Consider the following 27584-nt stretch of genomic DNA (forward strand, 5'->3'; position numbering starts at 1 on the left):
ATTCTATCTGGGGAAGCAGTGACTCTGAAAAAGATTTTGGGCCGTGGTGAATAATCAGCTGAATGAATGCGATCCTGGGATGCACAAACAGGTAGGGTGACCAGATGTCTTGATTTTATAGGGACAGTCCTGATATTTGGGGCTTTTTCATATATAGGCCCTTATTCCCCCCCCCCTCCCCCGTCCCGATTTTTCACACTTGCTATCTGGTCACCCTACAAACAGGGGAAGCTCGAGAAGGAGCAGAGAGGTTGTTTTACCTCCGTACTTGGCACTGGTGCGACCGCTGCTGGGATCCTGTGCCCAGTTCTGGTGCCCGCAGTTCAAGAAGGATGTTGATCAGTTGGAGAGGGGTCAGGGAAGAGTCACGGGAAGGGTTAGAAAACCTGCCTGATAACGACAGACCTGAGGAGCTCAATCTATGTAACTTAACAAAGAGAAGGCGAAGGGGTGATTTGATTACAGTCTATAAAGTACCGACACGGGGAAGAAATCTCTAATCCGGCTCTGCAACCTAGCAGAGAAAGGTATAAAATGTTCCGGCGGCTGAATGTTGTAGCTAGACAAATTCCGACTGGAAATAAGATGGACGTTTTGAACGGTGAGTGTGAGTAACCATTGGAGCAGTTTACCAAGGGTAGACATGGGTTCTCTCTCACTCCCCGTTTTTAAACCAAGAGTTTTCTAAAAGATCTGCTGTAGGAGTTATGTGGGGGCAGATCTCTGGCCTCTGCTACACAGGGGGTCAGACTAGAGCATCACAATGGTTGTTTCTGGCCTTGGAATCTATACAATTCTACCGAGATTGATGGTGTCCCCCCCCCCGCCCCATTCTAACTTTCAAGATGTCCCGTGACACTGGTGTACTTGTGTATACTGAGGAAAGATGGAAACTATAATCACCCTTCACCATCGCACGGCCTCATGAGGCGGTTGCTTAAGAGGGAGGACATCTGTTGTGATCCCCTGAGGGGGAATGACTGTGGAGCAAGTTACAAAACAGCATTTCTGCAGAGGCCATGGGGGCGCTGGGACAGAAGCTCCAGTGAAAGTACATGCCCTTCTAATCCATTTACCCACATGCTGGCAGTTCCCGCTTCCAGGCAGAGGAAGTAACAATGAACGCAGAGCAATGAAAGTTAATCTGCGTGCAGCGGGGAAGGAAGAGCCGGACGGCCACGGGTCTGGCATCTTCTCCTGGGTGTCTGGCAGTGTCTGCACGGTGCTGGGCTGCTGGGTGTCTCAGGCTAAGCAGGGGTGGGTCTGGTCAGTACTTGGACGGCAAATCGCCAAACAAAACCCAAGTTCTGGAGGAAGTGAAGTTGCTTATTTCCTAGGAGGTGCCCTCCTCTCTCGCTCTCTCCATCCCCCACCATGGTGCTGCGCTGCCGGAGAGACCGTCTTTCAAAAGAAATGTCATTCCAATTAAAGGTCTCCTGTCCCTTTCCCCAAGAGCGATTACAGGCGTCTAACCTAAAATTCCCCATGGAATTTCAACTGGACCGGGGGATCCCTTTTCACTTCCTCATCTAAACAGTCCCCTCGCGTTGCTGTGTGACATTACACAACCCAGAGGTGGCTGCATTTTGGTGGCAGGCACAATAATTCCTGCCTACGTTGTTCATGTCTAGTGAGCTGCGAAGCTTTGGGATGTCCCGCGCTCTGGTTTTGGTTAAAGATGAGGCCAGAGAGGCGTACTTGGGAAGGGCTTTGCTGGTTGGCTTCCCCCACGTGCCCATTTCAGGCAATGGCCCAGCTCAGTGGAGGGGAGGGATAGCTCAGTGGTTTGAGCATTGGCCTGCTAAACTGAGGGTTGTGAGTTCAATCCTTGAGGGGGCCACTTAAGGATCTGGGGCAAAATCAATACTTGATCCTGCTAGTGAAGGCAGGGGGCTGGACTCGATGACCTTTCAAGGTCCCTTCTAGTTCTAGGAGATAGGATATCTCCATTAATTTAAAAAAAAAATTTCAGTGGCCCTAACCCCCGATGGCCCCATTGGCAACTTCTCAGGAGCCAGAGGGCGACTCCTAAACACTGCCCCAGTCATAGCCCCCCCGCTGCATTCATGCAGCTATTGTTATTTGTCTGGTGGTGGTCCCGGGACCCGTCTGCGCTAGATGCTGTACAAACAGCACAAAAGACAATCCCTGCCCCCGAAAGCTCAGCTTGGAGGTCCCAACTCCTGATCCCAGGGGAGACCGGTCACATCACGATGGAGAAGTGTGCTCGGGCTTTTACAGCCGGGGGTGTGCCCGTAACAGAGGAGGGCACCTACAGGCCGCATGCCGGCGGGATGCCCGCAGGCTGTCCCCAGCAGAGTGAAGCAAACCTTGACTCGGGCGTGCTGGTTTCTAACTGATCCGTGCCCGTGCCTAGGACGGTGGCAAATGAAGCGATCGCTTTCCCCTGGCAGAGGCTGGGGGGTGGATTGGTGAGGACACACGGGGCAGGAGTTGGAAGTGGTATCCAGGGGAACTAGCTTGAAATATTTACACTTTCTGGCGGAAAAACCAGCTCTCCCCTGCTTTGCTAGAGTCCTGGGTCCCCAGCCTCTTCTGTGTAAATGCATCGGCTGTCCAGCCCTGCTAGCCTCCGTGAGCATATTCATGCTTGTGATTTATTCACAATAGGTTTAAACTGTCCCTTCTGCCCAGGCCTGTATGTCCCCCCCCTCCTACGATCCGTGGAGACGCTGCCATGGGTCTCACTAACCTGGCCCAAGTGTGTTTCTCTGCCAGGTTGTTGAGTGGAGCAGCCGTTCCCCGGAGCTTTATTTCTCCTCGGCGGTTAGTCCCTTAGCGTCTCAATTAACCCTCCCATTGTAGTGGTTCAGCTACGCCTTGGGGGGGACCCACTGCCTTTCCTTTTCAACCTGCCCCTGTGGGCAGGCATGTCTGTGTGGGCGGGGCCTCTCTGCAGAAGGGGGTGTGGCTTTTCAGAGGGCGGAGCCTGGCTGCTGAAAGTGCCGTTTAGCCAAGCGGGTGATGGAAAACCCCCAAGTTGTTCAGCTCCACTGCTTTTCTTTTGGGGTTTTCTCCTGAATGTAAATAGCTGTTCGGCAGAGCTCCCGGGGAGAGAGAGATGCTGCGGGGCTGAGCTCACCACCACAAGGGCTTGACTGTGGGTGTGATCAAGGGGAAGAGGTGCCCAGAGACTTGAATGAGCTACTGGCCCCTTCACATTTGCCTTCTCCTACTGATACCCCTTTAAAATGGCTCTGGACGATGTTTGATCCCCCTGGCTCATGGAGCAGCATTTAGCACCCAGGTGCTTGGCATGCTGGGCATCGCCAACGCCGCTGAGCGGGTGCCCAGGTGGCCGGTGGGTGGGCCAGAGGTATGGTAGATGGAGGCATCACCTCGCGTTCTGCTCCTTGTGAAATGGATTGTGGGTAATTGGGTCCTGCTGGTTTGAATGAGTTTCCCGGCGGTAATGTTAGTGTCCGACTCCCCCGTCTCAGGCTGGCTGTGCTGTTCTGTGGGGCAGCCGGCAGCAGAGCAGGGCCCGGGGGGAAGGACTGAAAACGTGTCTGGTGGGAAGGGGCGTGAGGCCCGGGGGGCTGGTGCAGAAGCGGCTCCCCCTGGCGCCGTGGGTGCCAATCACCCGGGAAATGAGTTTGCCGGCTCTCAGCAGCGTGGTGCGGGTCGTGGTGCTGCCTCCTGCCCTGCGCCGGGAGCCTTGGCGGCTGAGGGAGTCTGGAGAGAGGCAGCCTGGGCACTCGAGCTCTCTGTCCCGTGTGGGGAGGAGGGGGTTTTCCAGCACACCTGTCCCCTCAGGCCTTGAGCGCTTGGCTGTTGGAGGGAGGAGGACAGCTGTTGGCTTCGTGCTCTGAATAGGAGGCAGCGTCCCTGACCAGTGGGAAGGGGCAGGAAGGGGTTAATTAGCCAGGGGCTGCGGGAGCCAGGCCATGTGGCCAGGTTGGAGGGGACTAGGGTGACCAGACAGCAAATGTGAAAAATCGGGACGGGGGTGGGGGGTAATAGGAGTCTGTAAAAGATAAAGACCCCAAAATCGGGACTGTCCCTATAGAATCGGGACATCTGGTCACCCTAGAGGAGACTCAGAGAGGGGGCGGCTGGACACAGCCTGGGGAGCCGTCTGGGGCCGGAGCAGCTGCAGGTGGGTAGCCTGCCAGGCCTACGTGTTGTCCTTCACCTGGAAGGAGCTGGGAGCTGCGGGGGCTGGGAGTTTTTCTGCCCACGAGACGAGGTTTGAAATCAAATCCTGCCTCTCCCCCGGCCCGGCAGAACGGCCCTGGCTGTGCCCCCCTGCTGTGGTGGGGGGCAGGGCCAGTCCCCGAGAGGGGGCTCCGCAGGGGGCTGTGACTGTGGGCGCCGAGGCTGGCTCCCCCCCCGGCTGTGACGAGGGCAGAGCCGCAGCATCCCAGCCCCAAACGGGGACGGCCCCCTGTGCGCACCCCGCTGCGTGTCTGGGGGGGCCTTCCCCCCGCCTTCCAGCCCCACCCCGGGGCCCTGCTGCCAGGGAGGAAGATCCGTTGCCTGGGGAGCTGCTGGGAGACTGGCGCAGGGGACCCACCAGCTCCTGGCACCCGAGGCCCTTCCCTGCGGGTCCCTCTGCGGCGGGCAGCACAGCTGGGTCATTCTGTCCCTTGGGCCGTACGAGAGCCGGCCCTGGGCCACGAGCTAAACAGACGAGAAAGGGGAGCTGGACCTAGACCCCCCTCTCCTGGGCCCCGAGCTGCACCCTGGTCTCCCAGGCCACGCTGCCCTGCACGCTTCTGTCGGGGTCCCCAAGCTGAGGAGGGGGCCCCGGGCCAACCTGAGCCGCGCTCACATTCTGGGCTGTTGATTGCACAGTGCCAGGCAATGCCCTGCTGCCAGACCAACCCGGAGCCCGTCTGTGTCCCTGGGCGGCCTGGGCGATGCCCTGCTGCCAGACCAACCCAGAGCCCGTCTGTGTCCCCGCCCAGCCTGGGCGATGCCCTGCTGCCAGACCAACCCGGAGGCCGCCCATGTCCCTGGCCGGCCTGGGCGATGCCCTGCTGCCAGACCAACCCGGAGCCCGTCTGTGTCCCTGGCCGGCCTGGGCGATGCCCTGCTGCCAGATCAACCCGGAGGCCGCCCATGTCCCTGGCCGGCCTGGGCGATGCCCTGCTGCCAGATCAACCCGGAGCCCGTCTGTGTCCCTGGCCGGCCTGGGCGATGCCCTGCTGCCAGATCAACCCGGAGGCCGCCCATGTCCCTGGCCGGCCTGGGCGATGCCCTGCTGCCAGACCAACCCGGAGCCCGTCTGTGTCCCTGGCCGGCCTGGGCGATGCCCTGCTGCCAGACCAACCCGGAGGCCGCCCATGTCCCTGGCCGGCCTGGGCGATGCCCTGCTGCCAGACCAACCCGGAGCCCGTCTGTGACCCTGGCCGGCCTGGGCGATGCCCCTTTAAGGAGAGTTTGTTTTCCTCCACGCCCGGCAGCTATTTTCGTGCCAGAGCAGCTGAGAAGCGTGTGGGCTCCGGGGCCCCACCCGCGGCAGGAACTGAATGGGCTGCTTGCCCAGCCTTGGCTCTCGGGTACAGGAGCGCCGGCAAAGCACCTTGGTCTGCCTCTGCCGTCCTCGCTCTGGCAGGGCCCAGGCGCCTTCGGCCGAGGCAGGGCAGCACCCGCGGACGCTGGGAGCTCCGGCAGAGACGCCAGCCACGCGCCAGCTGAGCAACTTGGAAGGCTGCCTCTTCAGAGCTTCTTGGAGGCTGATTGTGGGGGGCCGGGCACAGCCCTGTGCCCACTCCCTTGGCACGGGAACGGTGGGACACTACCTTCCCCAGCAGGGAGCGGCCTGTGGGGCTGCCCCCTTGGGCAGGCGGGCGGCATCTGTGCCAGGTGGCTCCTGCTTTTGCAGCCTGTGCTGCCCCCTCTGCTGGTGCCCCTCTGAAATGCCGCGGGGTCCCTGTGCCACCCAGCAGCCGCCGGTCCTCACCTGCAGGCCGGGATGTGGAGGAATTGCATCCGGTCCCGAGGAGGCAGCTCTCTGCTGAGTCTTCCCAATCCACTGCAGGCCTGGCCGCTGGTGAGGGGGGGCATGTTTGGGGGGCAGAAGGGTCCCGTGGGTCGGAGCACTGGCCCAGGACTCCGGAGACTGGGTTCTCTTCCTGACCTTGGGCAAGTCGCTGCACTGCTCCGTGCCTCGGTTTCCCCAGCTGTAAAATGCAGATCACCGTCCTGACCGCGTCTGGAAACTGCTCTGAGATTGGCTGATAAGGGGCCGTTCGGCGAGGACGTAGGGTTATCAGACCACGTCTCTGCCCTGCAGGGTCTGGGCTCGTGACACCTTCGCAGCCCTCTGTCAATGCGGACCGCCATTACCTCTCTCTGGGGTGGGGGGGATTAGCCTGTGCCCCAATTTACAGATGGGGAAACCGAGGCACAGAGCAGGGCCCCAGCGTGTTGAGGCCCTGCTGCGGATAATAGCCCGGGAGCGCCGGTGCTCAGAGCACTAGGCCGCGCTGCCCTTCACTGCAGCGCTGCCCTGTCAGCCCTGCCCAACCCTGCTCTTCTCGGAGGAGAAGCTGGCACTCACCCTGCCTCTTGTGCCAGGCAGCATTTCCCTGGGGCATGGCACCACAGTGCCCCCGGCAACCCATGAGGTATTTGCCCGATGCCAACTGGGGGGGGGGGAGCGCCGCCAGCCGAACAGCTGGGGGCTGGGGTCTCCCCTCCACGCGCTGCCCATGCCTGGCCCTGCTTGGCGGGCGCAGCCTGCGTGGGTGGGGGCTGCTGGCGTTTGCAGCCCCTCCCCCAGCCTGGGGCCCTGGTTGCTGAAGGTTTTGCTTGAGGAGCTCCTGGGTGGGGTGGAAAATCGGGGTGGGCGGGGCAGCGACCGGCCTGGGAGAAACTAGCAGCCCTTTGTCCCAGGGCCTGACCTCAGTGGCAATTCAACCCACGTAATGCTCTGGAAACAAACAGCCGGGGCTCCCGCGGGGTGGGCCTGGCTCCCTAGCTGGGGTGGTGGAGGAGGGAGCGGGCGTCTTTCCTGGCAGGGGTCCCTGCAGCCACGGGACAAAGCGACCGGCTGAGCAACGCTCTCGCCGGGCCTGATCCCCAGCCCCACTTGGGCTCCTGGTGCCGTCAGTGGGGCAGGCCTGGGGGTCAGTGTGTGGCAGGTGGGGAGACGGGAACCCTGTTCTAATGAGTGCGGCTGGCGACTGACCGGGCACAACTGGGCTGGGGCTCCTGTGAGATGCTCTGTGTCTTCCTCCTCCTCCCCCGCCTGCCGCCAGGGCTCACCCCACAGCTAATCCCCAGCTGCCAGCGAGAGGCTCGTGCTTCCCACGGGTACCCCAGAATCCTGGCCTGCCCCTAGCCCCCTGCCCCTCTAGACGGGCCCTCCAGCGGGCGCTGCTCCAAACGGATCAGTCAGCTGGTGCCCAGGTGCCCGGCTGGGTGGGCATGGGGCACGGTGGCTGTGTGGGGCCAGAGCTTCTTGGAGGCTGATTGTGGGGGGCCGGGCACAGCCCTGTGCCCACTCCCTTGGCACGTTTCCTTGGCACAGCACAGCTGGGAGCACCAGCCAGCAGGACGTTCGCTGACCCCCTTGCGGCTGGCTGGGGAGACTGGAGTTGTCTCAAGCTGGGGATCGGGGTGGAAAGGCACAACAGGGGGAACCCCTGCCCCAGAGCTGTCTGGGGGCCATCAGGATTCCTGGGTTCTAATCCCGGCCCTGCCATTGCCTCCCTCTGGGGCACCTCCCAGCTCTGTGCCTCGGTTTCCCCAGCTGTAGCCTGGAGGGGTTTGGGAGGATGGGGAGGTTAGTGCTTGTGGTGGCGACGGGGCTAGGGAAGGGTTAAGTGCTGGACAGCACCAGACGGGACTCCCCGAGGCCCTCCATCCGTGGAGTGAGGTACATGCCTGGAGCTCCGTCGTGCCCTGGGGTCATGACGGGTGAGGGAGGCTGATCTCACCCTACCCCATAGTCTGTGGGGCAGCATGGACAGTGGGCACAAAGCTGGGAGGAGGGTGGGACTAGGTGGCTGGTGCTACCCGGCAGTGGGGCTGTTTGCTCCCCGATCCCAGGGTTGTGGCCCGTGCAGGCCGAGCGCTGGCTCCTGGTGAAATCGACACGCCCCTGTTCCATGCAGCGCTAGCGGGCCCAGCCGAGGGCTGAACGATAGTGGGACCCAGCGGGCCGGGGCTGAGACGAGTTTGCCGAGCAGCAGGGGAGCAGTTCAGACTGGCCCCTACCAGCAGACAGGTGGGGGCTGGACCCCAGACCCCTGCTGAGCCCTGTGTGCCTGGAGCAAGAGGAGACGCCGAACTGTCCCAGAAATCGGCTGGAAATGCGGGTGCTCAGTGCTGGCTGCCTTGTGAGCGTGATTCAGCAGGGGGCGCTCTTCCCTCCAAGGGTGTGAGCCTGGGTGGCCCTGTTCCCATGGCAGCTCTGAGCTGCCCCTGCCCAGTACCGAACGCACGGGGCAGGGACTTTGCGTCCTCTCCTGCTCTGTTAAGCAACATTGCGGTGGGCTGTTAAACAGCTGCTGTGCCCCGCTCCAGAGGTGGCTGCATTCCAGTGGCGGGTGCTGTAGTCACTTGTAAAGGGTCTCTGGGGTGGAAGGAGGCCGGAGAAACGCTGGGCCAGTTGGGGTTTGACGAGATGTCTCAGAGGATGTTTGCATGGGCCCAGACGGCGCAGGGCCTGTAGGACACAGAGCTACAGGGTTTGTCAGCCGGCACCGGCGAGGTGCCAGGAACAGCTGCTGGCGAGTCATGTGGCCGCCCCAGGCTCGGGGCTGCTGGTTAAAGAAGCAAAGATCAAATGAAGGCCCGGGCCACGGCTGCCCGAGCGACACTCCCTGGGCGCGTGATGTGGAGGGTGGGGAGGGGGCCGGGGGCTTGGCATGATGGGTAGATCCCTCCCTCCCAGAGCCAGCGTGTGGCCAGGCACCCCCGTCACTCCCACAGGGGTCGGGAGCCAATATCACTGCCAGTGAACTGGTGAAAGAGGGTAGGGTGGTGGGGGCTGGGCACCTCCCCCCACAACGCTGCTGGTGCCCCTCACTCCCGACCCGCAGCCCCCTGCTAGCCCAGCCCTGGGCTCCCTCCTCCCAATTCTGCTGGTGCCCCTCACTCCCGACCCGCAGCCCCCTGCTAGCTTAGCCCTGGGCTCTGACACCTCACTCCCCCCAATGCAGCTCCTTGTCCCTTGTGATCCTACCCAGAATTTGCACCCAGGTCTGTGCTGGGTAGAACAAGGTTCTGGGCTGGATGGGCGAGTGGTCATCCCCAGGGGGCCAGTCTCCCCCCATCCTCAGGGCCCTTCCTGCCCCCTCACTGCAATGGGCCGACTGGCAGAGTGCCGAGGTGCGGGAGGTGCCAGGGTCATTGGGCTGCAGGAGTGGGGGTGTCGGGGTGTCGTGGCCCCACGGGTGTGAATAGAGCGTGTGCGGAGCCCTGGTGCTGCAGGCCCTGGGGTGGGGCCGCACGAGGTGTGGGTTGTGATACTGCCTCTTGCGGGGGAACCGTTGCAAGCAGTGGAGAGGTTGCTGGGGGCCTCCATTTCTGTGCCCGGGGTGGTTTGCGCTGCCCCCAGGAGCTGCGGGTGGGCGCTCAGGGTGGCGGGTCGCTTTAGTCTCCATTCTGCTGGGAGGAGGAGGGGAAGGGCCTGTGGCCTGCCCCAGTGCCCCCATCACGGGATGCCCACAGGGGCAGCGCCTGGGGAGGGGTCCCAGCCTCAGAACCGGGGCGTGGGGGCTATAAGGGAAGGTCCCAGAGGGGGGACGCCGGGCGTGGAGTCCGGGTCTCGCTTTGGACTGGAACCTCCTGCCTACTGTCCGCCCCCAAACCTTTGGGTCACCAGGGTGGGCGAGGGAGGCAGTGTGTTGGGGGAAGGCCCAGGGCATGGGGGGGTCTGGATCCAGCAGCTGGACGTCCCTCTGCCCCACCCTGCCCCGCCCCGCCCCCAGTTTGAGTCCAGCCTGGGTTGACTGGGACTAGAAGTTGTTCTGGTCAATGGCCAGTCCGTCTGCCTATCCAGGTCCTCGTCTGGGCCTCACATGCACTGTTGGGCTTGTCCTCCCGGCATGCCCTGATTCTGATCCCAGTTCTACAGGGGGAAACCGGGGCACGTGTAGGGCAGGGTCACAAGGAGTGTGGCAGAACTAGGGATTGAACCTAGCCTGCTGCCTTAGGTCAAGCCCATCCTTCCTGAGTGCAGCGAGTGGACAGGCCTCAGCCCTGGTCCTCACGGGCTGGCAGTCACCGGACCCAACCATGGCTGGGTGTCTGGCAGCTTGGTGGCAAGGCCCAGGGATACCTGGGGTGAGGTTAGAGGGGGCTGCTTAGGGAGCAGCCCCTCCAGGACCTAGTGCCCCCTGGTTTGGTGCCTGGGGGAGCTCTTCCATGGGGGGCAGGAGGAAGAGGAGGGGCTCCGGCCCCACCCTGAGCTGGGCATGGCAGGGTGAGTCCGCCCGGCTGCCGAAGGGCATGGGGCTCTGAGTGGTTGTGGGGTGGGGCCATGGGGCACAGGGCGGCCCATGGAGGTTGTGACAATGCGGTTCTGGTGGAACCCAACTGAGAGTGCCAACTCAGGACAAATTGCTCAAATAGGGCAGTTACAGCCCAAGGCTGGGGTTTTTCCACCTCTAAGGCAAACCAAACCAGCCAGACTAAGAGGACTTCAGTCTCACCCCACTGGCTAACTGCAAGTCTCACAAACAATCTCCTTAGACACTCCAGTTTCCCAGTATTACCACCAGTGCCACTCGTTATGGGGACAAATGGTTATGAAAACCAATACCCCAGTAAAAGAAAAAGGTTCTCCTGATCCCAAAGGACCAAGCCCCAGACCCATGTCAATATACAAATCAGATCTTACCCACAAATCACGCTGTTGCCAATCCTTCAGAATCTAAAATCTAAAGGTTTATTCATAAAAGGAAAAAGATAGAGATGAGAGTTAGAATTGGTTAAATGGAATCAATTACATACAGTAATGGCAAAGTTCTTGGTTCAGGCTTGCAGCAGCGATGGAATAAACTGCAGGTTCAAATCAAGTCTCTGGAATACATCCCCAGCTGGGATAGGTCCTCAGTCCTTTGTTCAAAGCTTCAGCTTGTAGCAAAGTTCCTCCAGAGGTATGAAGCAGGATTGAAGACCAGATGGAGATGAGGCATCAGCCTTATATAGTCTTTTCCAGGTGTAAGAACACCTCTTTGTTCTTACTGTGGAAAATTACAGCAACATGGAGTCTGGAGTCACATGGGCCAGTCCCTGCATACTTTGCTGAGTTACAAGGCGTATCTGCCTTCTCTCAATGGGTCCATTGTATAGCTGATGGTCCTTAATGGGCCATCAAGCAGGCTAGGCAGAGCTAATCTCAGTTTGTCTGGGATGTCACCCAGAAGCATAGCATAAGTTTGCCATACAGACAGTATAGAGCCAATATTCATAACTTCGACCACAACACTGATACACACATATAGACAGCATCATCATAACCAGTAAACCATAACCTTGTCTTAGACACCCCATTTGACCCCCTTTATACAAGATTTGGGTGCCACTACAGGACCTTGGTTGCAACAATGATCTATATGGTCCCAGTTTATGTCAATAACGTCACAGAGGTCTCCTAGCCAAAAAGTTTGGCCCTCGGGTCTCCGCAGATGAGGGTTGCCCCTGGGCAGGGCCGTGGCACCACGGGTACATTTCTGTCTCAGCTGGGAAGGCAGAGCCCCAACCCATGGGGCTGGGGGTGGGGAGGGGCAGGAGTTACTGGCATCTGGCTGCTGTGAGTCCGTGTCTGTCCCCCAGGGTCCGTCTGTCTGTCAGGGCGGTTCCCAAAGGGCTGTTGCCTGGCGCTGTCTGCCACTGGCCCAGGGCTGAGCTAGCAGGGGGCTGCGGGTCGGGAGTGAGGGGCACTGCCAGAGTTGGGGGTGGGAAGCCCAGGGCGGGGCTAGCAGGGGGCTGCGGGTCGGGAGTGAGGGGCACCGGGAGAGCTGGGGTGGGGGGGAGCCCAGGGTGGGGCTAGCAGGGGGCTGCGGGTCGGGAGTGAGGAGTACCAGCAGAACTGGGGGGGGAGCCCAGGGTTGGGGGGCAGTAGGGTGAGGGGTCTCTCATGAGCGCCCAGTCCCCCCCTGGACGAAGCTCCCTACCCTGAGCAGCGCAGCGACCGGGGTGAGCTGATCTCCTGGGTGGGCCCATGGACAAGGGGGATCCCCCCACCCCCCACCTTCACCCCCCTGCCGTGAGCTGTGCTGGGCTGGGCCCCTCCCCACCCTGCTGCTCCAGGGCCAGGATCCCTGTGTTGCCCCCTCCCTGGGTGATTTTCTGCCCTCCCCCCCACAGGAGGCCGTTTTGCTGCCTGGGGTGACCTGGATCCGAGCTGGCCGGGGCAGGTGGGCGGCCGGCGCTGCTGGTGAGTTGGGGCTGCAGCTGTGGGGGTGGGTCTGGGGCTGCAGCCTGGCCCCAGGGCTGGCCCATTGCAGAGCGGCCAGCGGGGGCTGGTCCGTTGGCCCCAGCCCCAGTGATCCCCTGACCCGGTTCCCCTGAGGTTCCGCCCGCGCCGGTGCCTCTGGTCCAGGCTCTTTGGGATGGGAAGGGGCCTCCCCGGCCCGGTGCCCGGGTCCCATGTGGCTCCAGGGCCAGGTTAAGTAGTCGGAGCGTCTGGGCCTGGCCCACACGGGGTTAACACTGGCCGGAGGAATTCTGTGGGGCGGGGGTGGATGAGCAGCGCTGCCCCCTGCTGGACGGTGCCACACCGCCATGCGCAGCCCTGGGAGCCGAGCAGCTGGGGCTGAGTGGGAATCCCAGGGGCACAGGGACGTCCGTCTGTCTGGGAGGGGAGGCGCTGGGGTCCCTGGTGGGAGGCACTGTGGTGCTGGCAGGGTGGCAGGCGCAGAGGACCTGGTGGGGGGATACTGGCAGGGTGGCAGGGGTCTGGAGGTGCAGGCAGGGTGGTGGGGTCTGGGGACCCTGATGTGGGGGGCACTGGGGCCCTGGTGGGGGGCACTGGGGGTGCTGGTGGGGTGGTGGGGCTGGGGGCCCTGGTGGGGGAGCACTGGGGTGCTGGCGGGGAGGAGCTGGGGGGGCCCTGCATGTCCCATGTGCCTCTGGCCCGTGTGGCTCCTCTGCCTGCGCGTGGGTGGATTGATTGGAGGTGGCAGCGAGGCACCGGGCTCTTTGCTGCCAGACCCGTGCCAGCTGCATCCCTGGCTGCGGGCACTTCACAGCCGCTGTGCAGCGTGAGAGCAGGCAGCCGACTGGGCGGGCGAGGGGGCGCGGTGGTCTGACCCCTCGGCTGGCGCGTGTCACACGACTGGCTCATGGCATGGGCTGAGGGGTGGGGGATGTGTGTGCCCAGTTAGGGATGTGTTCAGGGCCTAGGACAGGCGTCGTGGGGGGGGTTGTGAAATCCCTCCCCTCAGTCCCAGTGCCAGCCTACAGCCCCCCCTTCACTCCTGCACCAGAGCATCCATCCCCCATTGACCCGGCCCCCCGCCACTGCCCCCACTGATCGTCCCGCCCCATTAACAGCCCCACTCTTCTCCTGCACCCGGGGGGCTCCCTGGCCCAGGCCTGGTGGCTCTCAGGGAAGGGATTGGGGGGTGAGCAGGGTCCCCAGCCCTGCCTGTGAGTGGGGCCAGCCGGGTGGGAGCTGGCCACGCTGTCAAGGCCGATTCCCACCCAGTTCCGCTGCGTCTTGAGGCAGCCGGGTCATGGGGCATCTCCTGGGGGTGTGGGGGCAGGAGGCACAGGTCACTGCCCCCCTGAGCTCCAGTGCGGGGGCCGGGGTCCAAGCAGCCAGGCTGCACGCACACCTGATCAGAGCCGAGAGAGCAAAAGAGAGCTAGCGCTCCTCACTCCCGACCCGCAGCCCCTGCTAGCCTAACCGGCTGAGGGGGGCCCGTCCGGCCAGGCTGTTGGTCTGGGACTGTGGTCTGGGCTCTGGAGAGCTGCTGAGTCCTGGGAGGGTCCCTTGCCAGGCAGGGTGTAGGGCTCTGGCAGGCAGGCGAAGGGCAGCCGGAATAACATTATAATCTCCCTGTGCTGGGCATCATGGCCAGGGATAGGGCTGGCATCCTGCTGATCCATTCGAGCTAAAGGAGAATCCCCCTGAGGTGTCAGCAGTACAGGGCCTATGACACACTGGATCAGTTCCGATTCCATCCAGGAGAGGGCGGCATTGCTCAGACACCCCAGCCAGCTCCTTCCTGCCTAAAATAGTCCAAATCTGCCAATCTGCCGCGCGCGCAGCAAGGCGCCTCTGCGGAGGAGAAGCGAGTGGTTGGGGCGGGGAGAGGAAAATGGTGAATTTGGAGGTTTTGGGGCTGCCTGGTTTCTCGGATTCTCCCGCGCTGGGAGCTGCTGTTGGCTCCGTTGATCGTTTTGCAGTGTGTGGGCAGGGAATGCCGGGGGAGGTGCCTCTTGGCTGTTATGACTCTACGGAATAAATAGAGCGACTGGAGAAAGAACAACTTTTCTCTTTGCCTTTTGTGCCTCGCTCAGCCATTTTCGGAGCCGAGGAGGAGAGTTTGGTCTTGTCTGCGGAGCTGCCCGGGTTTGCCTTTAAATCGATGTGGAACGTCGACAAGAGACCCCAGTTTTGCTGATTTCAGTGGGGCTGGGTCTAGATCCCTCTCCTGGCTTTAAAGAATTCAACCCTCGTGTCTGGTCAGTTTCCTCTGTCCCAGGAGGTCTGTTGGGGTGGGTGAGCTCTGAGCTCTCTGGTGACCTTCCCCAGACCTGAAGAAGGGCTCTGTGGAGCTTGAAAGCGTGTCCCCTCCACCACCAACTGTTGATCCAATAAAAGACGTTGCCCCTGACCCAAAGACAGCTCGCCTCTTTGGCGCCAATAGGGACCTCCTCGCCTGCGTGGTCCAGACACAAAGGGTGAGGGCTTCCCCTGAGCCAGGGCATGGAAGCGTCTCCGTGTGCAGCATGCTTGAGCGGGTGTGACTCCGAGCTGTGACCTTCATGCTCCCTTTGCTTTCCCAGCTCTGCGGGTACCACTGCCCTGGCGTTATCCCGGCTCCGTGCGACAAATTGCTTTGGTGGCTAGAGAGAGCCCCGTGGAGGGGGCTGGGCCAGCGTGGGAGCCCTGGAGCACTCCCACCGGCGAGGGAGTGCAGGTTGTCAGCGGCTGTGCGTATGCAGTGCAGCACTGTGGTTTGGTTTAATATAATAATAATAATAATTAATGGAGATATCCCATCTCCTAGAATTGGAAGGGACCTTGAAAGGTCATCTAGTCCAGCCCCCTGCTTTCACTAGCAGGACCAAGTACTGATTTTGCCCCAGGTCCCCAAGTGGCCCCCTCAAGGATTGAACTCACAACCCTGGGTTTAGCAGGCCAATGCTCAACCACTGAGCTATCCCTCCCCCCCTTTAGTTTCTTCTACTGCCAAGCTGAGTTCACGGGGGCACCAGCAACAGATGGGCCGGGGGGGGGAGGTCCTCGCCGTGGAACTCACATCTTTTGGAGGATTTTGCTGTTGGCACGTCAAAGAGAAATGGACCCCTCCCCCTGCAGATTGATCGAGCAGGAGCCCTTGCATGGTGGCGATGTCTCAATGGGCAGATGCCCGCTGTGCACTCTGAATGGGGGCTTTCTGGTCGGGAAGGCCCCAGTCCTGCAATGAGTTTGTCAAGTGTGTGGCATTGAGGGTCCAGCAGAGATAAGAATTTAAGCTCTCAGCTCGTCTTTGGAAGGTGTCGTGCAGGTTTCCTTTGAGGACGAGGAGCGAGAGGTCAGCTAGGGAGCGATCTCTTTGTGAACCACCGGTGATATGGTGGGTTTGGGTTTGATCGTTTTCCTGGGTGAGCTCATTCGAGGGCATCGTGATTGGTTTCACCCACATAGTTGGTATTGGGGTATTTGAAGCACTGGATGAAATACGCCACATGTTGTGATAGGCATGTGTGGGACCCCTGGATCTTGAAAGGTGTGAACATAAGAACATAAGAACGGCCAGACTGGGTCAGACCAAAGGTCCATCTAGCCCAGTATCCTGTCTTCTGACAGCGGCCAATGCCAGGTGCCCCAGAGGGAGAGTACCTAACAGGTAGTGATCAAGTGATCTCTCTCCTGCCATCCATCTCCACCCTCTGGCAAACAGAGGCTAGGGACACCCTTCCTTACCCATCCTGGCTAACAGCCATTAATGGACTTAATCTCCATGCATTTATCCAGTTCTCTTTTAAACCCTGTTATAGTCCCAGCCTTCACAACTTCCTCAAGCAAGGAGTTCCACAAGTTGACTGTGCGCTGTGTGAAGAAGAACTTCCTCTTTTTTGTTTTAAACCTGCTGCCTATTAATTTCATTTGGTGGCCCCTAGTTCTTATATTATGGGAATATATATTATATTCCTTATTCACTTTCTCCACACTACTCATGATTTTATATACCTCTATCATATCCCCCCCCTTAGTCTCCTCTTTTACCAAGCTGAAAAGTCCTAGCCTCTTTAATCTCTCTTCATATAGGACCCGTTCCAAACCCCTAATAATTTTAGTTGCCCTTCTCTGAACCTTTTCTAGTGCCAGTATATCTTTTTTGAGATGAGGAGACCACATCTGTACGCAGTATTCAAGATGTAGGCATACCACGGATTTATATAAGGGCAATAAGATATTCTCCGTCTTATTCTCTATCCCTTTTTTAATGATTCCTAACAGCCTGTTTGCTTTTTTGACTGCCGCTGCACACTGCACTTATGAAGGCCAGAAGAAGGGGTTCAGAAAAGATTTCTTTCAGGATGGGGCCCTCATCAAATATGGGTTGTAAATGTTTAATAATACCCATAGGGGTTCCTGTGTGGGGTGGTAGGTGACAACTAGGGGTGTGCGGTCAGTGGGTTTTGGTTTTTTTCTGTATTGAAAGAGGTTTTCCTGGGGTATTTGGGTGGCCCATTCCATGATGGAATGTCCGGTGGAGTGTCCTTTAAGGTGGTTTAAGTGTGTTAAGGTGTATATCCTCAACTTTCTCCTCCAAGCATGTTCTGTGGTGTCTGAGTGCCTGGCTGTAGATAACTGAGGTTTTGGTGTGTTTGGGGTGGTTACTGGACCTGGGAAGGGAGGTGTGCCAATCCGTGGGCTTCTTGTATATAGTTGTCTGTAGGGTTCCATTGCTGAAGCTGATTGTGATGGAAGTTGATGCTGGTATGGGAGTATTCTAGAGAGAGTTTAATGGATGGTGGTGGTTGAAGTTGTGGTGGAAATCTATGAGGCAGTTCAGGTCTGTCCAGAGGATGAAAATACCATTGATGTCCCTCAGGTTTATCATTGGTTTCGTGGTGCATTTGTCCAGAAATTCTTCCTCAAGGTGGCCCATGGAGAGGTCAGCACACTGGGGAGCCGTCCTCGTACCCAGGGCTGTTCCCACGGTTTGGACAACGTGTTTGTTGTTGAATGTGAAGCTGCGGTGGTTGAGGAGGAAATGGATGGGTTTGGCATTGTGTTTCGGGTGGATTTCTGAGCGTTGCGCGTTAGCTTTTAGATACGTGAGGCAGACGGCGATGCCATCCTGGTGAGGGATGTTGGTGTTTAGAGAGGTGACACCATGGTGGTGAGGATGGGGTTCTGAGGGAAGTTGTTAATGGTGCGGAGTTTCTGGAGGAAATCAGCTATGCTGGAGGACGCTGGCCCTTTGTGCGGTGAGTGGTTTGAGGCTGGTTTCTGTGAGTCCCGATACGCCTTCAGTCAGAGTGCTGCGCCCCGATATGATTGGTCTGCTGGGTTCCCTTGTTTGTGTATCTTGGGAAGCACGTAGAAGGTCCCTTTGATGTGGGCTTGTGGGGGGTAGGCTTGTAAAGTGTTTCTTGGAGTTGTTTGGGGAAGATTTGATGGTATCGTTAAACCTCTGGGTGTGAGGTCTTTGAGTTCTTCACGGTGGGTGGTGTCAGAGAGTTGTCTGTTGGCCTCGTTGATGTAGTCATCTTCTTCTTCTTCTTCCATATGGCTGGTGTAGAGCAGCAACTGCAATTTCACCTGAAGCTGGTCGAGCCAGGCGGCTACAGCAGGAATGGCAGAATTTATTGCAGTGACGCCTCCTTCATATTTATACATTGGGCAGTGGGTGGTGAGATGTTGGATGGTCTGTCGTGGGGACCCACACTCGGAGGCTGGGGAGTCCTTGACTTTCCATTTGTGCGTCAGATGCCCGCATCTACCATGGTTGGTTCGGATTCGATTCAGAGATGCCCAAGATGACCGTGGAAGGTGAAACCCAGGAACCTCCTGCGTGGGATCCGGCACAAGGTGCTTATTTTTAAAGTCTTGTTTAGCCCAATCTGCTTCGCAAGCCTCCTTCTGATCGTAGCCTGATTGCATGAGGCTAAACGAATGTTCCCAGAAAGGCTTGCGGGACTTAAGATGCTGCGGGGGGAGGGGGAGGAGCGGGGTTTGTTGAGGTCTTGGTGGATAGGAAACATCTGTTTTCTTGGATTCGCTGAGCTTTGTGGAGCATCGCAGCGTTTGGCCTGCCGGCAGGGAGCAGTTAGACAGAGCGGCGTTGGAGTTGACTGAAGGGTTCCCGTGATACGCCGCATCACTGTATTCAGCTGGGTGTCCACAAGTCATGGGCAGCTGCATCCGCACAATATTCAGCTACCAAATATACAAGGGACATTGCAGATGTTCGCAGCACTGATGCTGTAGTCATTGTAATTAAGGACTGCAATAGCGCCCCCTTTGCCCGCTGGTTGGATCACTAGCTGGTGGTTGGATTTCAGGACAATGTCGCCGTCTTCTCGGCAGCAGAGTGAAACGCCGTGTCTACACAACACGCCTTTGCCGGCGCAAGTTACATCAGCCCAGAGCGGCCGCAGTTAGTCTGTCGCTTGTGCCTGCACATCCTTGGCTCAGTGTGGTGCACCATGGGTGGGTAGCCCAGGATGCAACGTACCACCCTCCAGCGCACTGTCTCTCGGGAAGTTTTGGCAATGCATGATGGGGCAGAAAGCAGTTGCTCAGGGGTGACTGGGAGCAAGGGGACAACTTCCCAGCATACAATTTTCTACATCCCATTATTTGTGCACCTTTTAAAAAACTCCCATGAACTCGCGCGTCCCGCCTCGCTATCCACCATCTCTGACAGAAGCACGGAACCTACACAGCTCTGAATTATTGTCATGGGCATTGCAAGCACAGGATACACAATCCTCTGGTATGTGCAGAGCCGCAAGAAGAATGGAATCAGCGCGGAACATGATGATTGTTGGAGGACAGATTGCTGGGGGACAGACCGAGAACCAATTCAAGGTTGTTGATGGCATTCACAGATCAGCAGCACATGGTGGATCACCACTTCTAGGCCTGAGAAACGAGCACTGACTGGGATTGCATCGTAATGTAGGTTTGTGATGATGAACGGTGGCCGCAGAACTTTTGGATGTGGGAGGCCACGTTCCTGGATCTGTGTCCCAAGTTCACGTCAGCCCTCCAGCACAGGGACATCGGAACGAGAGCTGTACTGACAGTGGAGAAGCAAGGGGCAATCGTACTGTGGAAACTTGCAATGTTGGATTGCGACCGGTCAGTGGGAATCATTTTGGAGTTGGAAAATCCACTATGGGGGCCATTGTCATGCAAGCACATGGGCCCATTAATCGCCACCTGTTATGCCAGACTGAGAGTCTCAGCAACGTGTGGGACATAGTGGATGGATTTGCAGCAATGGGGTTCCTGAACTGCTATGGAGCAATAGATGGCATTCACATGCCTATTTTGGAACTAGTCCACCTTGCACAGAATATGTCAACAGAAAGGGCGACTTTTCCATGGTTGTGTAGGCGCTGGTGGATCACCAGGGACGCTTCACTGACATGAACATTGGCTGGCTGGTCAGGGAGGGTGCATGATGCTCTCATCTTTAAGAACACAGGACAGTTCAGAATGCTACAAGCAGAGACCTTCCGTCCTGACCGGCGGATTACCATTGGCAATATTGAACTGCCAATAATGGTCCTGGGGGACCCAGTCAACCCCTTTCTCCCCTGGCTCATGGAACCGCATACTGGCCACCTCAACAACATCGAGGAAAGATTCAGCTACCAGCTCAGCAGGTGCAGAATGACAGCTGAATGTGCTTTTGGTAGATTGAAAGGACGCTGGCGTTGTATACTCACAAGATTGGATCTCAGTGAAAAAAACTCCCAATGGTTATAGCTGCTTGCTGTGTCCTGCATAATGTCTGTGAAGCAAAGGGGGAAAACTTGCCCCTGGGGTGTGGGGAAGGGGCAGAGTGGCTATCAGCTGAGTTTGAACAGTCAGACGTAAGGGCTATTAGAAGAGCTCAACACTGAGTGATACAGTTCAGGGAGGGTTTCAAGAGCACTTTAACAGTGAGCCACATTGTGGTGGACTCTGCTCTACCTGGCCCTGCTGTTTTGGGGCATGTTAAGAATTGTGTGGTGCTTGGTGTACATGTATGAATATAACACTGTCAATGCACCAGATAATTTTGTTGTACTTGCTGTACATTTATGATTATTACTGTCACTAAGACTATGAATTGTCACACTGCACAGTAACAAGTACTGAAGTGGGTGCTTTCATTGCTCTTTGCAGCATACGTTGGGAATGAATAAAGATAAATCATTTTCCAAACAATAGAATTTGGGGTAACAAAACCGGGGCATAGAAAAATCTGTGCAATTTACAAACAAATACATAAAAAAGTAATAAAGTAAGGAAATGGAAGTTAACAAGGGGGAAAGAACATTCATGTCCATTTAATCTACACATACAGCAACCATGGCTGTCACAGGTCAGTGTAGGTCAAGCTGTGTCTGTCTGCACTTTCTCTTAGTGTGGGTTGGTAGGGGTAGGCGTGTAGGCCCTGAGGCCATATGGAATGCTGCTGGGGGTGCGGGGGGGTAGGGACTGCAATGGGAGTCGAGCCCAGGATTGTTGAATCTGGAGGTCCCAAGAGTCTGCAGCATCTGCGTTTGCTGGTGGAGAAGCCCCATTGTGTCCTGGTCCTTGTCCTGCTGGGACTCCTGGGCCATTCTTCTGTCCACTAATTCCTTCCCCAGGCTGTCTGCAATATTCCCCCTCCTGCCCTTTGTTCGTGGTCTGATGCAGCACCGGCTTGTAGGATCTCACTTAACGTGTCCCCTCAAGTCCTCTTCTTTCTTCTCCTTGTCTGGCTCAGGTGTTCCATGGGTGTGGAGAGGGAACCACTCAAGGCTGCAATGACAGCAGCTATAGATAAAACACCCAGAGATACCATTATCACTATAGTCACAAGGGAAAGCGAAAGTTGGGGTTCAGAACTGCTTTCTCTTGCTCCTCTAAAGTTCTAAACAAGACCTGCTTATTGACGCTTCTGCTTCAGAGGGATTGTGCCCGGCACCACTCGTGGTACTGGCCACGGTGAGTATGGTCCACCAGAGGCGAGGGAAATGAGGGGGGAATTGCTCGGCTGCAAGACGTGGAGAGTGTCGGACAATGGCACTGGATACTGGCCCTGTTTTCCACAGGTGATGGTGATTTTAGTCGATATATCACTCAAGGGAAACGAGGGCACAGAGCACCGCTGCTAATGGCGACCTGAAGCTGTCCAGGCCCATATGCCGTTAACGTGTTTACTGCAATGGTGCCTGCTAAAGTTATCACTGATTGGCATGAGGAAAGGGTCCTACCGTGGAGGAAGAAATAAAGCTGCCATCCCTAGAAACCTTTGGGAGAGGGTTGCAGAGAACCTCCCTGAAAGTTTTATCAAGATCTCTCAGGAGGATTAAAAGGACATCCCCGTGTATATAAACAAATTGCTGCCCCACCCCCGCTTAACTGTCTAGGGGAACGAAAAGCGGATAACTTTACCTCTTTTTGTTGTACCACTGCCTCTTCTAGTGCGACTAAATTAATGTGATGGGAAATACATTTACACACTTACCCAAGGTGCCTTCCCCTTATCGGGCTCACCCCTGCTCGCTGCCAAGACTGACTGGATTGTGGGGGAGTCTCAAAGAGGTGCTGGCTTGTGGCATAGCTGGATCCCCTGGGCTCATGTCACCTATTTTCGTCCCGGCTGTTCATGCCAGGGGTCTGTGACTCATGCTCCTTGGAGGTATCCCCGGCGCTCTGCGGGATGTGATGGGGTCTCCACCAAGTATGGCACACAGCTCTTTGTAAAAGCGGCAGGTCTGTGGCTCTGCTGTGGATCGAGTATTGGCCTCCCTGGCCTTCTGATATCCAGTATCTCCTGTCTGCTCCGTGCCAGAGTGTGACTGGAGCGTGGAACCGGCCCGGCCAGCTGGGCAGTTGCGCACAGTGGAGAGCACGCTGGGCAATCAGGAAAAGGCATTTCAAAGATGTGTGGGGTTTTAAAGGAGGGCGGGGAGGGGACATTTCCGGTCTCTGTGACCCCTGAGCAGTGGAGTTCCCAACTGTGACCAGAGCGGTCAGTGTCAGGTATTGTGGGACAGCTGCTGGAGGACTTTGAGGGTTGACACAGGTACCCAGATCCAGGCAAGGCTGCTGATGTCGATCTAACTTTGCAACGTAGCCCAGGCGGAAGCAGGGGCCGTGATGTTTGTTACGGATTTCACAGTGGAGGTTTTTTCCCCCTGAAGCAATCGAGGTAACGATCCAGTGTGTGGTTTCGTCTGCTGGGGGTGTCCAGTCGGTGGCTGACTGTGGGCAGGGAGGTGAAAGAATTCTTGGAGGCAGAGTTGGCGGAAGAATTCTTGTGGTTCTCCGCACGTTAGGATGGTATCAGGTTGGTTCAGTCCCTTGAAGCGTGCACATAGTTCCAGTCAGGGGCTGTCTTGATAGGTTGACGATGTTGGCGTGTCGTGTGGTGGCCATGGGATGGGTCCCGGTGCCGTGGTTTCTCTCTGAGGTTGAGTGGGGGGTTGTTGGAGTCAGTGACACACCTTGTTTTTGGGTTGGGTGGCCGTCATTGTTTTGCGTGTCCTGCATGATCTCCAGGTAGGTTTCTGGATTTTTTCTCTTGCAGTGTGTGGGAGCAAGGGATGATTTCTACTTTGAGATGGTCCCTTCTGGAACACGTGGGGTGCAGGAGATGGTTCCCCAGTGTCTCTGAAGTCTGTCTACAGCGCTGTTCACCGTATCTGGAGTTGTGCGTAGTGATCAGAGGGTGGTAATTGGCGAGTCCTCTGGGCATGATGTTTTGTTTCTTGCATTTGCTCAGGAAGTCGATGTCGCTGTTTAGCCTGGCTTCCTTCTTCATCTTGTGACATTTCCATTTTCAACAGCAAAATTCAGTCCCTTCCCAAGTGGTTTTTAGTGTAGTGGTAGCTGGGTTGTTCACACGTCCACCCTCGGGGGGTTTCCCAGCTGTTTTCGAGCTCCTGGGGGAAAAAAGTCAGTCTTAAACCGCACAGCCATTGTCTAATCGTCTCTCTTACTTGTCATTCTCATGTACTATGTGTATTATCACAGCGTGTAGGTGCTCACGTCGGGTCCCATTGTGCTAGGGGCTGTACAGACACATTTCAAAAAGCCAGTCCGTGCTCCACCTTACATCTAAGTGGTGCCCAATCTCTAGTAACTCACAAACCTGTACAGGGATTTTCCTTGGACTTCCCACCCAGCAGCCCACCATCAGCCATGGAACTATTCAGATTTCCTGAGGAGTGAGATGCTAGCGACTGCCTCATCCGACCCGACCCTGCCACGAAGCCCCCGGCTCAGACTGCGCTCCCCAGCGGGTGCTGGGCCCTTTGCCCCTAGTGCACAGACAGGGACCAGAAGCACAAAAAGTCTAAGACCAAAATTTTCAACAGTGCCTCTGATTTCTGGGTGTCTGGCTGACACCTGTAGCTCCCACTGATTCCAGCTGGCATGGGAGGTGCCCAGCACCCCGGAAAATCCAACTCTAGGTGGGTCTTGTGAAAGGCACAAATAAAACCCTGACGTCCCAGCCCAGAACTCTAACCGCTAGGCTACATTGCCTCTCCTCCCTGAGGGGTGCAGGCTCAGCCCATGGGTGCCAGACATCATCCGTCTTGCCTGGCGCTGGGTGTTCCTGGGGTTGCAGTGACCCCCCTTTCCCCCCGAACCCGTGCTGTGTGCCCCAGGAGCCTGCCTTGAGGGGGGTGCTGTGTGACATGCACTGGGGTTTCCCCTCTGATGCCGGGCAGCCCTTGGTGCTGCCCTGTGGGGTGACATGAGTGTGATTGTTCTCAGCCAGAGGGCATGGCAATGGGCTAGAGATGGGGAGGCTCCCAGTGGAGCTCCAAGTGTGTGAGGTGCTTTGTGCGTGTCCTTGGGCAAGTCGCTTAGCCTCTCTGTGCCTCAGTTTCCCTATCTGTACCATGGGGACAATAGCCCTGCCCTGCCTCCTAGAGGGTGTTGGGAGGAGAAATCCATCCAGGGCTGTGAGGGGAGGGGGCAGGAAGAGCCGGGGACAGCGAGTGCAGTGGTGCAGCGGAGGGTGTGGGACCGTGGGGGTGTTTATGGGGCAGTGGGGGTATGGCAGAGTGTTGTGGGGTGCAGGGGGCGGGGCTGAGCGGGGATGGGGGTGGGGCCGGGAGAGGGAGGGACCAGTCTGGGCAGGGGGCGGGGCCGAGCGCGGGGTGGGGGAGGGACCGGTCCGGGCAGAGGGCGGGGCCGAGCTGGTCCGGGGGCGGGGCCTGGCCGGTCTGGGGGCGGGGCCGAGTCCAGCCGGCGGCCGGGCCGGGCCGAGCCAGGGGAGCCGAGCGGGCGGGGCTGCGGGGCCGCCCGGCGTCGCGACATGGAGGCGGCCGGCGAAGGTGGGTGCGGGGGGGCCGATGCCGGCCCCGATCCCGCCGGGGCGCGGGGAGCAGCAGGTGGGGCGGCCTGAGCGCCAAGGGGCCGGGAGCCGGGCCCTGCCCCCCCTCGCGTCCTCCTCCTCCCCCCCGGCCCCCCGCGTCCTCCTCCTGCCCCCAGCCCCCCCCCGCGTCCTCAGCCCCCCCTCCTGCCCCCAGCCCCCCCCGCCACCTCTACTCCCTCCTCCTCCTCCTGCCCCCAGCCCCCCCCCCCGCGGTCCTCAGCCCCCTTTTCCCCGGGGCCGGCTGCCCCATTGCACCCGCGCGGGGCCCCTTGCGGGGGTGCTGGGCTGCGGGAGTCCCGCCTTAATGCCGGGCTGGGGCCCCCCGTGGGACCACGAGCCGCCGGGCTGGCCTGTGGGGGGCGAGGGGGTTGGAGGTGCTGGTCTGGTCCGTGCATGGGGGGGCGCCCTGAGGTGACGGGGTGGAGGTGCTTGTCTGCTCCATGGGGGGGTACGGGGCAAGGGGGGGCTGGAGGTGCGAGGCTGGTCCGTGGGGGGCACCGGGGGCTGGAGGTGCGAGGCTGGTCCGTGGGGGGTACCGGGGGCTGGAGGTGCGAGGCTGGTCCGTGGGGGACACGGGGGGCTGTCAGTGCGAGGCTGGGCCATGGGCGGTGGGGGGCACGGGGGGCTGTCAGTGCGAGGCTGGGCCATGGGCGGTGGGGGGCACGGGGGGCTGTCAGTGCGAGGCTGGGCCATGCGTGGTGGGGGCACTGGATTGCCCGGGATGGCAGTGTGCCAGGATGGTAGTGTGCTGTTTGGACGCTGTTTATCTGTGGAGTTAGTGCCCGGTGGCTGTGGGGAGCCCAGCCCAGGGGCAGGCCTGTGTGCCTGTCTCTGTCCTGGGGTGGGCAGTCATGCTCTGCGGGGCTCCCAGTAGGGCTGGGGCACCCCCCGCATAGCTGCATGGCAAGTTGGCTTCCCTGGCCCGGCGCAGCCCCCCGGAGACGCCCACGCGGGTCTCCTGACGCAGCCTGGCCTCGCGCCACATGCCAGGCCTGGGAAAGCTGCCGGCACCAAGCGGCAAGTGGGGGCTACATGCCAGAGGCTCCTCTGAGCCCGCTGGGAACGCCGGCCGGCCGTGGAGCCCCCCACGCCTGCAGGGGGAGGGCGCTGGTCCTGGCACCCCGCTGGTTGGGGTGGATCTGATGGGGTTACCCACTGGCCCCAGAGGGAAGGGCCCATAGTCTCTCGCTCTATGCCCCTGGCCTGCGCAGCCTGGTCCCGCTCTGGGCCCCTCGCTGGGCCGGGCGGCTCCAAGCGGAGCAGGGGCCTGGGAGCTGGGGGAGACCCAAATGAGGCTCCAGGTGTGGGGCTCAGGCTGGGCCAGGGGGCTGACCCCAGTGATGGGCGGGGCCCGGAGGATGGGAGGAGCCCAGTCAGTTGGGCCGCAGAGACCCAGGCTGACCAAAGCCATGGCAAGGGGGTAGCGTGGGAGAGGCTGAGTTTGGGAAGTGGGGAAGCGCCAGACCCCCCAGCTCCCGTTACTGATGTCTGGGGGTCAGCAGTGGTGGCCAGGTTGTGGGGGGTGAACTCGGCATCGGTAGGTCTGGCTGGGTTGTGGGGGGCCCTGTGATGGGGACATGGCTCCTGGGCCATCCCCTGAGAAGCTGGCTGGGCTATCCACCTGCCCTGCAGTGCGGGGTGCCCATGGTGTGGGGGGGTAGTGACTGGAGCATTGGTGCGAGGCCCCCTCCCCACTGACGGGACCCATGGGGGGGGCAGCTCTGCAGGGCTCCCTTGGTGCAGAAGGGCAGTGGTTGGGGGTCAGATGTGTTGGGGACCCATGGGACTGGCCCTGCTGGGCTCTGCTGATTGGGGAGCCCCTCCCCTCCCCCGTCTCTCCCCCCCCCCCCCCACCGCTCGTGCTTGCGCTCAGCGCTCTTGTGACTTTCTTCCCAGGCCTTGATCTCCCGGTAGGCCAAGGGACGCTGGGGGGGAGGCTCTTGAGGAGCATGGCCTGACTACACCCCCCCCCCTCGGCATGGCTGCCCCCCCACGTGGCCCCCCGGGGGACTCCTCGTGCAGAGAAGCAGCCGCCGAGCCTGCGCCTGGAATGCACTGGGCTTTGTCCTCCTAGCCTGGGGAAATAGGCCGCGCAGGGGAGGGGCACGTGGGCTGGGGTGGGGGGGAACAGGCTGCTCCGCGCGGCTGGATGCAGCCTCCCACCAGCCCACGTGCTCCTGGGGGAGGCTCAGGGCCTGGGGGGCCGAGGTGTCTGAACGGTTCGGAGTCTGGCTTGGGAAGCTCTGGGCCGGATCCCGGCCTTGGCTCCCGTGTCTCGGGCAGCCCAGCCCGCAGGGCAGGGAGTCCAGCGAGCGTCTCTGCACTCGGCCCCTCAGCAGACCTGGCCCCAGACCCCGGCGAGCTCATACGTGCAGTGAGCTTGGTGGGTCTCTGCTAGTAACTCACCTGTCGACTGTGCCCTTCCCAGCTACCACCTGGCAGGCACTATGGTCACCTCTGCGCAAGAGAGGCCCAGGGGGCTGCGGGTTGGGATTGAGGGGCACCGGCAGAGCTAGGAGGGGGCAGGGCTGGGCTAGCAGGGGGCTGCGGGTTGGGATTGAGAGGCACCGGCAGAGCTAGGAGGGGGTAGGGCTGGGCTAGCAGGGGGCTGCGGGTCGGGAGTGAGGGGCACCGGCAGAGCTAGGAGGGGGCAGGGCTGGGCTAGCAGGGGGCTGCGGGTCAGGAGTGAGGGGCACCGGCAGAGCTGGGAGGGGGCAGGGCTGGGCTAGCAGGGGGCTGCGGGTCGGGAGTGAGGGGCACCGGCAGAGCTAGGAGGGGGCAGGGCTGGGCTAGCAGGGGGCTGCGGGTTCGGATTGAGGGGCACCGGCAGAGCTAGGAGGGGGCAGGGCTGGGCTAGCAGGGGGCTGCGGGTCGGGA

The 27584-nt window shown here is 59.5% G+C and overlaps 2 protein-coding genes across 6 annotated transcripts in view; both read left to right on the plus strand.

Annotated features, from left to right (window-relative positions):
• The window catches only part of TWNK (twinkle mtDNA helicase), a 100499-nt gene that overhangs the window by 37609 nt on the left and 35306 nt on the right, over positions 1-27584 (plus strand). The gene's annotated exons all lie outside the window — the stretch shown is intronic.
• Positions 1-27584, plus strand: part of LZTS2 (leucine zipper tumor suppressor 2) — a 42570-nt gene that overhangs the window by 4636 nt on the left and 10350 nt on the right. Inside the window, exon 2 of one of the 4 annotated variants that reach the window (XM_054033416.1) lies at positions 12292-12361. The exons of 2 other annotated variants lie outside the window; for them this stretch is intronic. The gene's annotated coding sequence lies outside the window, so the exon portion shown is untranslated. Of the gene's footprint in view, positions 1-12291; positions 12362-24576; positions 24667-27584 lie in introns of those variants that run through there. One more of the 4 variants, XM_054033415.1, reaches the window with a different exon arrangement.

The sequence above is a fragment of the Malaclemys terrapin genome, chromosome 7 (genome assembly GCF_027887155.1).
Source record: "Malaclemys terrapin pileata isolate rMalTer1 chromosome 7, rMalTer1.hap1, whole genome shotgun sequence".
NCBI lineage: Eukaryota > Metazoa > Chordata > Testudines > Emydidae > Malaclemys > Malaclemys terrapin.